Source organism: Mustela erminea, chromosome 2 (genome assembly GCF_009829155.1).
Source record: "Mustela erminea isolate mMusErm1 chromosome 2, mMusErm1.Pri, whole genome shotgun sequence".
NCBI classification, from domain to species: domain Eukaryota; kingdom Metazoa; phylum Chordata; class Mammalia; order Carnivora; family Mustelidae; genus Mustela; species Mustela erminea.
Window position 1 is genome coordinate 116,080,203 of NC_045615.1, and position 18,740 is coordinate 116,098,942.

Sequence of the window (18,740 nt, forward strand, 5' to 3'; positions counted from 1 at the left end):
AAAGGTATTTTAAAATATGTGAAATACTAATATGGCCGTTTGGCTTTAGAGCAATCTCTAACTGTGAGGAATTATATGTAAATCAAAATTATGAGAAATGAGTCAGCAGAAACTCTGAAGGAAGGAAAATATACAGAAATAGTAAAAGATCAGGAACCCAAGCTGTGCATGAAAAATAGATATCAGTATAGAAATGAGCTGAGAAGAGGAAAATGAGTGACAACACTACCTCCTGGACAAAGGGCAGTCGTCTCCAGTTTCAGCTCTTGAAGTCCTCACTTTGGATCTGGAGCCATCCTTCAGTTTCTGTTCTTTCCAAGAATATGGATGTGTCACTTCACAGAAACTCTCCTATTCCCAGAGGCAAACTTTTCTTGCCATTATTAAACACCGTAAACATACAAATTGCACTTCTTTCGCTAGGGAAAGTAAAATGGATTGAACCAAGAAAGTCTCTGCTTACACTTACACTTTCTGAGTGAAAGAAACAAGTTTGCAAAAATAATCAGTATTAAAGAACTATGAAACAATAAGTAAAGCAAGAAAATTTTAGGTAGTGAAAAGATCTCTAAAGGTTGTAAGACATGTTGATTCCACAGAGGGTTTTTTCCAGAAGATGACTTCTCCCTATTCAGGAAGTAACAGTTGGGCTGAGATGTGTAAAGTTAGAAAGAGCCAGGCATGCAAAGAGCCTGGGTTAGGGAGAGAAAGGAGAAAACATCCAGGGAGGAACAACAGGTGCAAAGTCCCTAAGGCACAAAGATTTTTAATTTGTTAGAGAAACAATGTGATTGTGATTGGAGGAAAGGAAGGTGGTATGAGCAGGATGAAAGAGTCAGACAAAGGACCAGGTCTAATGGAGACATGTAAACAATATCGATTTTATTTTGAATGCACTGGAAAGCCATGGAAGAGTTTTAAGCAGTGGAATGGCATGGCCAGTTAGGAATATAATACAGTGATCCAAGCAAGATGTGATAAAAGCTTGTCTTTGAATAACCCCTGATAATCTTGAATCAGCATAATATAGGATTATGCCCTTCAAGTGGGATTTATTGAATTTACTAAGAAACAATAGTATCCAGGTAGTTTTCAAAATGTCCCATTCTATTTGCATTAATTATATGTTATATACATTTTTTAAAGACATTTTGCAAACAAAGTAAACACACACACACACACACACACACACACACACACACACATCATCCACATTACCACCACCCAGATAGGCATGGTTGACATCTTCGAGTGCATCCTACTATCCATTTCTAACTTTAAGTGTTTGTGCGGACACAGAAATGGGATCATATGTTCTACATCTTCAGAGACTTTCTTTACTTACACTTGGAACATATTTCTATATCATTAAATATTCTCCTACAATATCATTGACTGCATGGCAATTCAAGTGTATGGATATTTGATAATTGATCTGATACACTATACTTACGAATTTAATTTGCTTCCAATCTATTATTGTTTTATTTTAATAATACAGTACAATGTGATGGCTGCCGTTCCTATAAATAAATATTTGTGTTCACCCTTAATGACTTCCAAATGATGAGTTCTAAATTATGTAATTTTATCACCGGTTTTAACTATTTCTACATTTTAAAGGATTTTGATACAAGTACTATTCCCCTCCAGACAAATTAGTTTTATACCAATGATGTATAAAGATACCAGTTTCTCCAAAATTTTGGAGACAATGGGTATGATAATTTTAAAATTTTCTGCCTATTTAGTAGGAAATTAACAATATATCATTGATATTTGGTTGAAATTTTGTATTATAAATTTGTATTTCTTTCTATCTAATAAGGTTGAATTATTTTTCCTGCACATGTGGTAAGAGCAGACCCTGAAAAGATTCTAAAAAACCTATCTATAAGTAAATGGTTCAACACAAAGTTTCCTTTTATTCAATCATGTTTGCTGAGAATGTGCTCAGAAGTTTCTAAAGATTCCAAATTACTATTTATGTAATATTTCACATGCTTGTATTTATAGGAGGCTCTACTTAGAACATTATGTACTCAACTTGCTCAAGGTTCTGATCTCCCCCAAAAACAAATCAAGGTAAAATGTCACAAGTTGGGGAAAAAAAATCAAGTACCTAGTGAGAAAGAGATAGATATTCTACCATGTGAAAAAACACATAGGCTCAATTTTAGGTGTGGGAATTTGAAATTGGCTATTTTTCTATCTAAACAAATGATCCCAAGAAACTATCTAAAAATGTTTTATGGGTCAGATTTTGAAACCATATCAGGTTTCTCAGCCATTTAGTACTTCTCACATAAAACAAATTGTTTCATCTAAGATATCAATGCTTGTACTTTAGGCTCCAAATAGAGGATGTTCACGTCATCGGAGTGGATTCATTACTCCAATGAAGAGTTTTATAATTATCTTAGACAAGAGTTAGCAGGGCTCAGTAGAAATGTCAGAAAAGCCAAAAGACTTGAATTCATGTCCTGGCTTCTTCAGCTTCTTCTTCTTTTTTACTTAATTTAATTTAATTTTATTTGTGTGTGTGTGTTCCAAAATTCATTGTTTATACACCACACACAGTGCTCCATGCAATACATGCCCTCCTTAATACCCACCACCAGGCTCACCAAATCCCCCATCCCCATCCCCTCCAAAACCCTCAGTTTGTTTCTCAGAGTCCACAGTTTCTCATGGTTTTCAGCTTCTGACTTTGTCCTTGGGTGAGCCTCTTAAATAAAGCTTCAATTTATTTCTTTATAAACTGTATTTATTCCATAAGTTATTATATGGATCAAGAAAAGTGAACATACTAAAAAACTGAGAGGTTTTATATAAATACAGGATATTAATCAGATCTGGAGTCACAAACTCAAGCATCTTCAAGGGCTAGGTGGACTTCTATCTACGTGAGATCTGTTGATTTTCTGGGTGACTCCAGGATCTATTCCAGTCCCCCAGGATTACTGCAATTGTGGCAATAAAAACCCAGTGTTGTCTGATATTTCAATTTTTCTTTCAAAAGAAAATCATAAATCTTGATTTTTTTGGGGTAAAAATCTCCATCTTTAAGTACTGATAGCTAATTAAAATATAGTTTAAAATTATTTTGTTGGCCAAATAAATCATATCCATGGGCCAAATGTGGACAGAGACTAGTCAGTCTACAAAGTGTTTTATTATCTCCAATTTACATGGTTGCTAACACCGCCCCCCAACCTCCCTGTTGGCATCTTTAGTTAAGAGTATTTATTGTACTGATTGTATCAAATATAGTCCAATCTTGTAGTAACCAATTATTTGTAATTATTTCCACGATGAGGGTTTTTCTCTTCAGGTGGCCAATTACTTCCTATCAAATTATCACTGAAAACCATTATTTTAATTTCCATTTGTAGACATCTCAAGACTTTATTTTCCATTTGGTACAAGTAAATGAAAAGGAAATAACAGCCAATGCAATTAGGACTGTGATCTTATCTGTCTGGATTGATTAGAAGTCCTTACTCTCATCATGCAAACTTTTTATTAATGTTGTTTATTAAAACCTAGTTTCAGATTTAGTGATTTTTTAGGATTTCATTTATTTTATCTTTTTATTTTATAAGATGGCAGGGAATGCAGGATAGGGAAAAGGAAAGGGACCTAATTACCAAAGGGATGTTGTTTTCCTATAAATTGGCTTCAGCACACTGATCTCTGTGAAAACATTTCTCCATTTATCAAAACTCTGTCTCTGGTGAATTTCAGTGAGTTACGATAGAGTGTTGCTAATTCATACTAATGACTGGGATACCCAGCGCAGATTATTGAATTCTGAGAATTAGCAAGTGAGTGTAAAAAAAGGGGAGAGTGACAATAAATTGAGGCCACTGCATTACAAAAATGTCCTTTGTTCACTTGTTTTCTTAATTATAAGCTAGTTTTTAATTAATAAGGTTAATGTATCATTGCTACTAGTGCAAATTATGTCCCTAGAGCTTTCCAACATTAAATATTAGTTAAAAATCAGGTGCAAGTTTATTTGGCAGTAAGTTGAAATAAAACATTGGCAAAAGAGCAAGGCAAGATTTAGATTGGTAGTAAATTAAACTAAATTTCCACTTCATAAAATATTCTTTTTTTTTTTTTCAGCCTTGGCATCATTAGTTGGTATTAAATATGGTTCTCTATTATCACCCAAGAAAATCAACCAGTATTCCTGGGAAGGGCTATCCATGGTTAAACACTCACCTGCTTAAAGTAATGGCAACGAAGTGTTTGTAAGAGTTGACATGGTTACTGTTCCTCCTGGTATTCCCACAAATATCTTAGCATGAAAACAACTCCCTCTATTTTTTAGGAAAACAAAGGAAGAAAGGTAGAATGTAGTTAAAAAAAAATAGTTAACTTTAAGAAAAAATGTTAAGCATTGGAGAACTTCTTAGTTTATTTATTTTTTAAGTGTATTTATTTAAGTAATCTCTACACCCGATGTGGGGCTTGAACTCAAGATCCTGAGATCAAGGCCAGCCAGACACCTCAAAGAGCTCTTTATTTTATAGTTGATGATAATGTAATTCAGAGAGTGGGAGAGAGAGAAAATGAGGTCCCATAAAGGGAGATGAGTTTCATACTTTTCTCAATATACCTCTTGGATGCTGAAAGTTGCCTCATACTCCTCACATTTTGCTATTTATTATCTAGTCTTTCAGTGAGTGGCTGGAAGACAGTATGGACCAGGGTTGAATTTGTTTCCTGCTGGCACTACCTAACAAAGTTTATAAGCAAATAATAAGCCCTCAGTAAAAATGCATTAAGTGGCAGGGCTTACAGGACACCATGTGAGGTTCCAGGATCTAAGGATACAGAGCTGTGGGTCTTTCCTCTGATAAACTCACATCCTTAAAAGGGAGAAAAAATAAGCAAATCAATACTGTAGGATGTTTCTGTGATGGAGGGTAAACTCAGATTTGCCTTGAAAGCACAGGGTAGGAGAAACTAACCCAAGATAGTAAGGTTCAGGAAAGGTGCCTTGTGGAAAATGGTTGAGCTGAACTTTAAAGAATCACAGTTAGTAAGCTGGAGAATGTTGGGAAAATATTTAGGGAACTTCACCCAATTCATTGTGAGGTGTGGCTAGAAAAGAATCTAGAAGGTTCATAAAGAATCTGGTATATCATGTGAACTATTTACATTCTATTTGATTGTCATCAGGGGCAGTACCAAAGATAAACCAAAGGAACAAGACTAGGAACAGGAAACTCAATGAGAAGACTTACAGGGTCCATATGCAATTTGACAAGGGCCTCCTGAGATCTGTTATGGCTACACTGAGTATATTTCCTCCCCTACCAGTACATATGATTTTCTAGAAAAGTACCCTTTTTCCCTACTGTTAGCCCACAGTTTAAATGAAATGGTTTCATTCTCAGCTTCAAGGGTGATTCTAAATTAACTTAAGCTAATCAGGGAAACCCACTCACTTGGCCATAGTAATTGGATTGAGACTGGATATGTAACTCAAGGTCAGAAAATGAGACCAGAGAATATCTGGGCTGAGCTTTTGGAAGAGAATCTCCTTTGCTTTTCTGGGAGAACTACTGAGAGTGGTATTCTCTATTCTGGAGCCAGGAAACATGTAGTCTGGACATTATTGTCCACCATACTGTAAATAGAAAGAAAATCAACTGTTAGGCCAACAGTACAGAGAAGCAAATGTAGCCAACCTTACCTTCAGTCTATTCTAACTTGGGGTCTTTGGGTTATATAGAGTTATGAATTATTTTTTAACACCTATGTTATTTAAATGAGTTCTGTTTTCCTTCTAAATTGGACATTCCTGTTCCTGGAAGTATCTTAACTGCTAAAAAACTGGTTTTAACACTGACATTCTTGATAAAGGTAGAAAATTAGATGACCTCTTCATTCTCATGATTCTCCCTCACATTTTGTTTATTAAGAAAATATGAAGCCTGCAAACAGCAGGCTGATGACTGAAGAAAAATGGCAAAAACATTGCAAGAGTCAAATGACTCCTCCACAGTCCCCTGACAGCTTTTCTCCCTTCCTCTCTCCCAGGCTGCCTGTCTTTGGCTGCCAAGAATTTGCTGTTTGCTTCTCACTTCCCTCATCCAATCCATACTGAGAAGATAACGTGCCCAGCTAGCTCCAGAAAAGAAAGCTGAATGTTGGCACACATTTCATCTTGAATGAAAATAACCTACCGTTCGGAGTGGCCTCTGCTCTCCAGGGCTAAGACTGTATTGGGTTCAGTGGTGAGTTCTTCAGCCTTCTGGTCCTGGGATTTTAGCTAATGGTTTTGGGGTTTTGCACAAGCCACATGCGCCTGGCTTTAATGTTGCCACCGTGGATAAGAGCTTGTCATGTTGTATAATATTACATAGTTACTCGGAAGGAGCTTTCTGGCTAAGTGACAGCATTTGACATGTCTCTAATATTGACAGTAGTGGTGACTTTCAAGTGTTCTATTTATTTCAGGTAGAATGGGAGCAGAGATTTTTAAGTAAAATAAACATCTGCAGAGGAACCTTCTGGTTTAGTGTAGTATAAATGTCAAGGGAGTCTGAACACTGGCTCTTCTCTTTTCTAGCCATGGGCCATTGGGCAAGTTTAGAGACTCAGTCTGCCATTGTAGACAGAAATAATGGAACTGCCTACCTTTAAGCATCATAATTATATTATCCAATGTGTCTAAGTGTCTTGAGTGATGTCTAGATAATCCTGGTACATATTTTAATTGAGATTCCTGCAATGCCTATAAACATTTCTAAGTGAACAGCTATAGTCAACCACTTAACTCTGAAAATCCTTAGACAACATTGCTTCTGCCTTAAGGTTTAGCTTCCTTGGTCACAGACGATCACATCATTGGTAACCAGACTTAATACAGGTGACTCATGAGGCGAGCAAGAAATTACAACCTGGCATGGTGCCTAAATATGACCTGTTTCCAAGAGCTTAGCGAACTCTTGCTTGAGTTCTGAATCAAGGAGTCAGTAACAAAGATTGAAACTGAAAGGATTAAAAGAGAGAAGCTCTGATATAGGACCAAAGCATGAAGGGTCAAGTGGCAAAATTCTGACAGTTTTATAAACAGAAAGAATAAATGTGTTTATGGTGAGAAAAGCAGAAAAACCCAGAGAGAAACTAATGTATTCAGAGTAGCTGAATTACATGAATAGCAAAGCATAAGTTTGAGATCAATGAACCTTTCTGCTGAGGACCTTGCAACTTCTTGCAGATCATCTAGAGGCAGGATGGTCTACGAGGAGGCTGTAGGGTAGAACTGTTAATGATTCAGCTCTGGGATCAGAGTAGCTCAGCTCAAGTCCTGGCTCTGTCACTAACTAGCTGTGGGAATTTGGGCAAGTTATTCCACCTCTCTACTACCTCAGTTTCTTCTTCTATAACACAGAGAAACATGGGACCTACCTTTAGAGCCATTATAAGGATCAAATACATGTAAAGGCTTAGTGAATTACTGGCACATAGTCATTTTTCAATAAATAAATACTAGACATTATTAGCTTTCATCAACTATGCCTCAGTAGCCATAAAACTGACATATAAGCAGCCCCTCAGCTCCACTATAACTCTTGTTTCCCTTATGTCCAAATGTATCTTATAATTAACATCACTGTCAACCAAAAGAGCCTAATTAAATAAATATCTATTATCAGTTTTATTTGAAGAACAAGGTATACAAGGACAAAAAAAGAGATTAAATGTTAAATGCAATAATAGTAATAGTTATCTTTTCGGTGTTCTAACAATTTTTGTGCAATTCATTCAGCCATTTATGTATTTTTTTCATTCATTGATTCATTTTTCAAAGATGTATTGAATTTCTACAATGTTGGAAATTCAATTTTAAAAAATGTAGCCCTGTACTGATGGAGTTTTAAGACTCTGTGCCATTAAGCAAATAGTGATGAAGGATCATTTTTTTAAAGTGAAATCTGAAGGTGAAAAATCTGCTTACTTCCTTATCTCATTTAGATAGTGACTCAAAAGTCATCTTTTCAGAGAGTTCTTGTGTGACTAGTTGTATTAGTGAGGACAATATAAATAATATGTATGGTTAACAAACTAACACAGTATCATTGGCTTACCAAAACAAACATGTTTTTCTTTCTCCCATTATGTGTCCAAAGTGGATTGGCCAGATGATGTATACCCCACAAAATCACTGTGGGAGCCAGATTGATTAAGATCCTGCCATCTTTTACCAGCATTATCTGGAGCATGGAGCCTCCCGTAGCCTCAGAGGCAGAGGGAGAATGGCCAAGGGAGAATGTACAGCCTCTCTGAAATGCCTCAGTGGAAATAACCACATCACTTTTACTATCAACCCATTGGTCCAAACCAGTGATGTAGGCCAATCTAACTGCAAAGGGTTGGAAAGTCTTCTCAGATACCAGGGAACACAGAGAACTAGTAATCTACACTAGACCATCTCATTCAAATTGTAGCTGCAAACCTAACCCTTCTCACCCCCTTTCCTGGTTTACTTCTTTTTAGTCTTTATTACTATCTTATACTGTCTCTCCTCACATGAATATAAGCCTTAAGAATGAAAGCATTCTTGTTTATCTTGTACGCACCTAGAACAATATTTGGTACAGAGAAGGCACTCAATAAATATGTTACATAAATGAATAAATTAATGTTATTGATTGCAAGATATAGTAAGTATAACTGGTAAAGAGCATTTAAAAAATATGAGATAGGAAGGAACTTGTCTTGTTTAAATAAAATGATTAAGTGAAGACAACTGAACTCTGGTCACTCCATGGTGGGATGTGATCAGGCTATGAGTAATTCTCACAACCTGAAGATTTCAGTAGTTCCAGGTTTTGTGTTTTCTTCTAATCATGAGTCATACATATTCTCAGTCTTCCTAAGATAAATGAAAAGTAAGTGAATTGGGGAAACAAAGGAAAGCAAAGATGGAAACTCTGGGTTGTAGTTCTGGCTGTCACTCACTAGCCATGACTTTGGTCAAGTCTGTTCACTTTTCTATACTTTAGTTACTGTATATCTTTAATGGGGATGATACCCTTCTTCCCTTCCACCTTCTAAGAAATGCTTCTGTAACCCAACTCAATTTTATAAGGAATTCTCAGTACAGCAACTTATTTGCTTCCTACACAAACCCACCAGGAGAAGTTGATTAGCAGTCAGTTCCCACCTTCTTAACTTCTTGCTACACACTACATGGATCTGAAAACTGAGAGGCAGAAAGACGGATTTACCAAATAGTGGAGGGGGGTTTACATCTCATACCTAAATTCCAAATCTATTATTTTTTCCTTCACACTGCAAAAGCATTTACAAAATATAAATATATATTAATGTTGTGATCTGGGCTCTAAAGGGAATACATTCCCCTTTTCAAATTCTGTTTTCCTGTTGGATAGATCAAGACAGAAAACACAGTCTTGGTCCCATGTTTTGGGGCCCAGGAATAGCCACATGGCAACAAAACAAAAGGAGTTTTTATCGGTTTGTCATAGCGGGAATACTGATGGAGGAAGATACTCCAGTAGAGCCATGCTCCATGTCAATAATGAAGCACAGTGAGGGAAAGTTCTAGCAGGCATGCTTGGGGTAGCCATTTTCTTCCTCAACTCTAAGTGGCAAAGCAACATGTTGTCCTATAGGAAACCATTATACTAAGGAGTTGACCCCAGCTGGCACCAAGGGCATATTTCATCTCAAAGAAATGAAATTGCTGGGCTATGGGAACAGAAACGATTCCCAGGAATGAGGTATCAAAAAGCCAGAGTAGGGGGGCGCCTGGGTGGCTCAGTGGTTTAAGGCCTCTGCCTTCAGCTCGGGTCATGATCCCAGGGTCCTGGGATCGAGCCCCGCATTAGGCTCTCCGCTTCTCAGGGAGCCTGCTTCCTCCTCTCCCTCTGCCTGCCTCTCTGCCTGTCAAATAAGTAAATAAAATCTTAAAAAAAAAAAAAAAAGCCAGAGTAGACTGTGTGTGGCTCGAGATGAATTTATGTGGGTCAGCCCCATCTTGCCAAAGAAAGTCACGATGGATTACATAATGTCATGCTACAGAGATTAAGGAATAGTCATATTTAGAGAATGAGGAAACTTTATATCAGCCAAGGGTTAGCTAGACAGGGGAGACAAGAGTCTACCTTATCTCCCATCATGCCACAGAGTTAAGTCACAACCAGGATGGGGCTGTGCATCCCATACAGATCCGCTCCATACAGATCCGCCTTCCAGAGAAGGAACCATGCCCCACTCCTCCCTCACTATTGTTATGGCAAGTATGAGAAAGCAATCCTGTCTATGGAGAATGCACAGGCATCTGAATGGGGGTACCAGCTGTTTATAAGCATCATCTGCCCTTGGAGTGTCTTGCACCATGAGAACATGCAGTTCTCCTACTAGAAGGAAGGAGGGCCTGGCGCACAAAAGGTAAACTTGAGCACAATCCCTCCTCCTGCCCACAACCTTGGGGAAGCAGGAACTGGCCCCACTAGCTCAGTGCCCAAGTATTTCAGAGTGAGAACTCAGGGTCACTTTCCAAAGGCTCAGATCCTCTTATCACACTGTGCCATTAGCCTGGTATCCCCAATGTGTTAGAGAAAAGTTACTAAGCAAAAAGAACCTTGCCTGGCTGAGGCAACCTCATTAATACAGATCATTAATTAAAATAAAGCCTGAATTGGGGTTGTCTTTTTTTTTTTAATAAATTAAATAAGATATAATTTTTACTGTTTTTTTTTGTTTGTTTTTACTAATTTTTTTTGTTTCGTTCTGTTATACTTAAAAAAAAAAAAAAAAAAAAAAAGATTCCCAGGCTGCATTCCATAAGGGCATTTCATTAACTGGTTGAATTTAAGTGACTTAATTGATGTAGTTAAAGCATTAACTCTGCTGATAAAAAATAAAATGACTCAGGGCAAACACACTGTCATATTGTTATTATTGAACATGGACTGCAAAGCACTGGCACAGGAGTTGCTGCAGAGCCCACAGTTAGACACGGTCCGTGTCCCAGGGGCATGCAATCCCAGCAAGGTTGTTATATGGTATTCATTGCAATTTGATGAACTTCATTTATCTAGACAGCCACTTATTTAGGATGAATTGGAACCTACTGAATCATCTTAATTCAGAGGCTTCTCCTGCACCATGGATCTGCAGCAGCTATTAAACTTGAGAAGATTCAGTGGCCATGACACAATGAATGTATTATTCCCACGAAATTATCTGGGTGTGAGGAATCATCAGCTTTATGGACAGGTGTTGGGCGCTACCCACTATCACCTTTTTACCCCCTTAGGTTTTTAAGTATGATATCAGTGTTACAGTCACTGTCACTCATCTTCCCCCATAAAGAAGTTATCTGTCAAAGATGATGCTATTTCCCCAATAGCACAATCATTCAATTCTTGGGGAAAAAAAATCACACAGCCTGAAACCCTGATACAAGACCAGGGTTCCCTTAGGCACTGAGTTCTCTGAAGCGATGAGTTAATGAGGAGAGAACAGTTCTCTCTGTAACAGATCTAGCCACTTTATGGCATTCTATTACTAATTGAGAGTAGGAGCTCCCATAAAGTATACTGGGAGGATTTATTTGGATTATTTACAAGACCAAGGGAGAGAATATGCAAATAGATATTTATGTGTAGAGTGAATCCAATCACCAAACACTTGTACATTCTGTTTGTAGTCTGAGGGCTTTTTGCAGACATGTAGTGTGTCAGGTTTGGGGGAAAAAAAATCTTAGGGCTGTCACTCTCCAAATTTTTTGGCCATTTCTAAATTTAGTACCAGAGACTTTTTTAACCTCCAGGCCATATTTATGTTATCTTTGATGGTAAAGCTAAAGCTTGAAAACCAAAAACTCGTAGGAATTTATGCTAAAATTCAGAGCAACTTTTAATCGTCTCAGACTCAAAGCACACTAAGGCCATTGTATCAGCCAGAGTTCACCAGAGAAATAAACAGAACAAATATATATATATAAAATATATTCTTATACAAAATATGCATGATTCATTATGTAAAATAAACATGATTCATATATGTAGGATTATGTATATGAATACATCATATACGTATATAATTTATTTTAAGGAATTGGCTCACATAACCTAGTGGGGGGGTTTGCTGGCAAGTCTGAAGTGAGTAGGGCAGGTTGGCAAGCTGGACACTCAGGCAGGCTTTGCAGTAAAATCCTTCCTTGTCTTGGAAATTTGTTTTTGCTCTGTTGCCTTCGACGGACAGGATGAGGCCCACTCACATTATGGCTGGTCCCTCTGATAGGAGATCTTAATCACGTCTGCAGAATATCTCCATAGCAACATTTAAATGAGTGTTTGACCAAACAACTGAGACCTGTAACAGAACCAAGGGGACATATAAAATGTAACCAATCACAGGCATCAACTCTACCTGTCAATATTGATGCTGTGAACTTCATCAAACAATATTAAATTTGTACATATAAAACTAATAGGATCTATTCAATAAAAAAGTACCATCTCTCTGTTTTTCACATTATAGCTTAAACCAAAGGTATTTGGATTTGAAACATATCATACTTTTTTGTGCCAGTGTCAAATCTTTTGGTAAAAGGGTATTTCTTATGTTTTGTAAACCAGGTGTTGGGAAATGTGGGCTCACAGCTAACTCTGACCCACTGTATGTTTTTGCATGGCCCATGAACTAAGAAGGTTTTTACATTTTTAGATGGTTATATTATGAATAGCTATATAAGGAACTGTACACTCAAAAACGGTTAAAATGATAAACTTCATGTTATTTGTTATTACAACACACACATAAGTTCACACATAAGTTATGTAGGAACCTATATAATATCCAGAATGTTGCCTCTTAACATTCAAACCCTAAAATATGGGATATCTGACTCTAAAATTATGCTGCCCTTGTTATAAACCAAATACTTTCTCATTGAGGGAAGATCTCAATATGCACCTTGATATACAGACATAATAGTAACAAGTTTCTTTGATCCACCCCACAATATCATAATTCTTCAGGAAGTATTAAAAATAATAGCTTTGTTTGTGTTTTACTTAAAATCCTATCTTTACAAGTAGACTTCAAAAATATGTATCAGGAGCTCTGGCATTTAATGAAAGAAGCCTCATTCAAAGCTAGAAAAAGCAAAAAGGTGGCAGACTCCCACAGCCAACCATAATATGGCTCTTGTCCCTCCCCTTTAGCCTTGCCTCCTATGATTCCTCAACTCCTCAACTCCTCACTCCATTCCAACTGACATTTTCTTTGTTTCTTCAATACTTCCACCATATTCTTACCTCAAGACTTTTTACTTACTATTCCTTCGAGCAGGACCACAATCCTCACAGAAGTTCACATGGCTGTTTTCTTTTTATTGTCAACTCAAATGGGACTTACTCAGGCCAACTATCTCTGCTCACCCTCCTGACCCAGAGACCCATCCATCTCCCCATCTTACTATTTTATTTTAATTTGTATATAGTGCTGTCTGGAATTTGTAAATTCATGTATCATTTTTCATCAGTAGATGATAACTCTAAATGAAGAGGATCTTGCCAGTCTTGTGCATGGCTGCACTCTGCTATCCAGAACATTCCATGGTCATAGATGATATCCAATTAGTATTTGAAGTAAGCTAGTGACAGACAGAACACAGGCCAAACTGGACCAGTGATTAGTCTTCGAATTAAGTCACCATTGGGCTAAGAGTGGTTTGGAAATTATTTAATCTGACTATTAATTCATTTAATTGAAAGCACGAGGACCCAACTCAGGCAAAATACTAGGTGCTACAGATATAACGGTAAAGAGAGAAAACATGGTCCCTGCAATCAGAAAAGTCACAAAATGATACATTAGGAACAGATATGTTCAGGATGCCATACTCCAGTGGTATTATAAAACATACTCTGAATATTTTTTTTCTTATTTCAAATACTTTCTGAAATTTCTTTGAATCATTGTTTTCTCACAGTAATACATCTGAGCATTCACAGTGGTTCCATACATACATATGGCTTTGACATTGTATCAGGGTTACTCGTAAGGAATTATTATAAAGATTTAGCTAAAACTTAAAGACAAAAAAAATTATTTTGTGGGCAACAAAACACAATATAACTCAGAATTAATTCATAACATTCTAACATACTGATCCTCTGACTTCATGCCTCCTGGTTGCATGTCTGAGATGGAAAGTATCCACCTAAAGACACATATGATGCTTCTTCAGTTGTTCAATTGCTGACATTCAAATAGAAGGACTCTTATTTTTTTTTTTTTTTACCAGAAAGAATATATTTAACATGCTTACCTTTACTTCCTCCTTTTCATTTTTCTTTTAAGAGCTGACTTTATAGTTTAAGCAGGGCCATGTCCCAATTGTGATTTTTCAAAGCCTCAGGTGACCTTTCAAGCCCAGGCTCCTTGTCCTAAGAGGAAGGGTCAACAGCAAAACCCAGCAAATAATCCAGTAACACCTCCAAACAAGAATGGAAACAAGAGGTAGGGACACCGGATCTTCATGTCGTGCTTCGTGTCTTGACTTGCTTCTTGGAGAATATTGTATTTTTAACTCAATCAGCACAAGTTTATAAAACAACAACCACAGAAAATCAAGTCCTACCTGATAAGTCTTTCTGTATGCTCCTGCTAATACTAGTCATGGTGTCCCATGGGTGTACCATGACCTCATTCCTTGAAATGTATCCTTTTAAATACAAACATTCACATGCACAAATTAAAGGGAGATATGGGAGAAAGGTAAGATGGCAGAGTAGTAGTGGACTGAAATGACATTAAGTCACAAGAGTTCAGCTAGATAGTTATCAAACCATTCTGAGCACCTACAAACTCAACAGGAGATTGAAGAGAAGAAAGCAGCAATTCTGGGAACAGAAAATCAACCACTTTCTGAAAGGTAGGACATGCAGAGAAGTGAATCTGAGGTGACAGGAAGATAGACCATGGAGGAGGGGCCGGCTCTCGGCGAGTGGTGGATCAGTGAAGCTCAAAGTCAGAACTTTTAGAAGTCTGCTTCACTGAGGGATATCACTCCAGAGACTAAGCAGGGGTGGAGCCCTCGTGAAGAGAGTGTGGTCTCAGGACCCACGGGGTCACTAAGGACCCATCAGGGGTTGTCTGAGTGTGGCAGAGCTCCCAGGTATTGGAGTGAGGAAGCCCACTGCAGAGACAGAGCCAAGGAGTGATCTCTCAGCTTGGGGTTACCTTAAACTGTGATCTGCATCATAGTTGGGCTACTGATCTTTGAACAGGGACCCCATGAGAGACAGCTCCAAGGAGATTCACCTTCCTCCTCTGGATGCATGAATCTGCTGGGTTTGGAGACTCCAAATGGGGCTGCGCATCAAAGACAGAAATGCTTGGTCACAGGCTGGGTGAGCCCAGAGCATGGCTGGAGACCAGAGAGATGGAAGAGATTGACTCCTTTTCTCAGGGAACAATGAGGAGTGAGGTCCCGAGCTCTCAGTTCCTCTGGGTTGGAGATTAGGAGACTGCCATTTTCATTCCCATCCTCCAGAGCTCCCAGAAAGCATTTAGGGAACAAAAACTCCCTAGAACAAACTCAAGCAGATTTCTTAGCCTGGCCCCTGGCAAGGGTGGTGCAATTCCACCTCAGGCAAAGACATTTGAGAATCACTACAACAGTTCCCTCCCCCAGAAGATCAGCAAGAACATACAGCCAAGACCAAGCTCACTGGTCAAGGAGAACAGCAGAACTCCATAGATAGGGGAAAGCAATGCATGGAATTCATGGCTTTCTCCCCATGATCCTTTAGTCTTCCAAAGTTAAATTAACTTTTTTTAATTTTATTTTTTCTTATTCTAATTTTTTAAACTTTCCCTCTTTCCTCTTTCAACATTTTTAGTTTATCTTAATAACACCTTTCTTTAAAAAAATCAATTTAAACCTTCATTATTAATTGTATTTAGCCTTATTTTTTGTATACATGTAGGTTTTATTTTTATTTTTTTTTTCTAAAAAGTTTTGGGATACAATTTCTTCTAATAGATCAAAATATACCCTAAATCTAGCACACAGCTTTGTTCTAGTCTCTAGCCTCAGACTTCCTCCCCACCTTTTTTACCTTCTTTCTTTTTCCAACCAACTTATCAATTCCTTTTTTAGAATTTTTTTTTATAATTGTCATCTTTACAATCATATTCTATCCCTTCATCATTTTTACCCTTATTTTGAGATATATATATAAGTTTTTCTTTCTTTAAAATTTTGGGAATTAGTTTTTTCTAAAAGACCAAAGTACAGCCAAAATCAAGTAGGTGGCTCTGTTCTATCACCAGTCTAATATATGTATATACACTGTTCTATTCACCAGTCTAATATATATAATATATACATATATGTATATGTGTGTGTGTGTGTGTGTGTGTGTGTGTGTGTGTGTATTTTTTTCTTTTTATCTCCTTTCTTGTCTCCCTAGTTTGGGGTTTCCTCTGATTTGGTTAGCATACATTTTTCTCAGGTCTTTGCCACCTTTTTAGTATTTTATTCTCTCATTCATATATTCTTATCTGGATAAAATGACAAGGCAGAAAAACTCACCACAAAGAAAAGATCAAGTGGCAATACTGATGGCTAGGGACCTAATCAATACAGACACTGGTAATATATCAGATCTAGAGTTCAGAATGGTGATTCTCAAGGTTCTAGCTGGGCTCGAAAAAGGCATGGAGGGTATTAGAGAAACCCTGTCTGGGGAAAAAAATCCCTTTCTGGAGAAATAAAAGAACTAAAATCTAACCAAACTGAAATCAAAAAAGGGATTAATGAGGTGCAATCAAGAATGGAGCCTCTTACTGCTAGGATAAATGAGGCACAAGAGAGAACTAGTGATATAGAAGACCAAATGACAGGGAATAAAGAATCTGAGCAAAAAAAGATGAACAACTACTGGACCATATGGGAGAATTCAAGAGATAAGTTACACCATAAGACGAAACAATATTAGAATAATTGGGATTCCAGAAGAAGAAGAAAGAGAGAGAGGGGCAGAAGGTATATTGGAGCAAATTATAATAGAGAATTTCCCTAATATGGCAAAGGGAACAAGCATCAAAATCCAGGAGGCATCATCTAATAGTAAAACTTACTAGTATTAGTGACAAAGAGAAAATCCTGAAAGCAGCTCAGGACAACAAGTCTATAATATACAATGGTTGAAATATTAGAGTAGCAGCAGACTTACCCACAGAGACCTGGCAGGCCTGAAAAAACCGAAATGATATATTCAGAGCACTAGATGAGAAAAAAACGCAGCCAAGAATACTATATTCGGCCAGGCTATCATTTAAAATAGGAGAGATAAAAAGCTTCCAGGACAAACAAAAATCAAAACAATTTGCAAACACCAAACCAGCCCTATAGGAAATATTGCAAGGCGTCCTCTAAGCAAAGAGGGAGCCTAAAAGTAGTAGACTAGAAAGGAACAGAGACAATATACAGTAATAGTCACCTTACAGACAATACAATGGCACTAAATTCATACCTTCCAATAGTTACCCTGAATGTAAATGGGCTAAATGCCCAATCAAAAGACATAGCATATCAGAATGGATTGAAAAACAAACAAACAAACAAACAAACAAAAAACCAATATGCTTTCTGCAAGAAACTCATTTTAGACCTGAGGACACCTCCAGATTTAAAGTGAGGGGGTGGAAAACAATTTATCATACTAATGGACATCAAAATAAAGCTGGGGTGGCCATCCCTATATCAGATAAATTAGATTTTAAGTCAAAGACTATAATAAGAGATTAGGAAGGACACTATATCATACACAAAGGGTCTGTCCAACAAGATCTAACAATTTTAAATATCTATGCCCCTAACATGGGAGCAGCCAACTATTTAAACCAATTAATAACAAAATCAAAGAAACACATTGACAATAATATAATAACAGTAGGGGACTTTAACACCCCCTCTTACTGAAATGGGCAGATCATCCAAGCAAAAGATCAACAAGGAAATGCCTTAAATGACAAACTGGATGAGATGCACATCACAATATATTCAGAACATTCCATCCCAAAGTAACAGCATACACATTCTTCTCTAGTGCACATGGAACATTCTCCAGAATAGATCACATCCTGGGTCACAAATCAGTTTTCAACCAGTACCAGAAGACTGGGATCTTTCCCTGCCTATTTTCAGACCACAACGCTCTGAAGCTAGAACTCAATCACAAGAGGAAAGTTGGACAGAACGTAAATACATGGAAGCTAAAGAGCATCCTACTAAAGGATGAATGGGTAAACTGGGAAATTAAAGAATAATTGAAAAAAAATTCATGGGGAAAAATAATAATGAAAACACAACTGTTCAAAATCTGGGTCACAGCAAAGGCAGTCCTGAGAAGAAAGTATATAGCCATATAAGCCTTTCTGAAGAAACAAGAAAGGTCTCAAGTACACAACCTAACCCTACACCTAAAGGAGCTGGAGAAAAACAGCAAAGAAAACCTAAACCCAGCAGGAGAAGAGAAATAATAAAGATCAGGGCAGAAATCTATGAAATAGAAACCAAAAGAACAGTAGAACAAATCAACAAAACTGGGAGATGGTTCTTTGAAAGAATTAATAAGATTGATAACCCCCTGGCCAGATTATAAAAAAGAAAAGAAAAAGGACCCAAATAAAAAAAATCATGAATGAAAGAGGAGAGATCACAG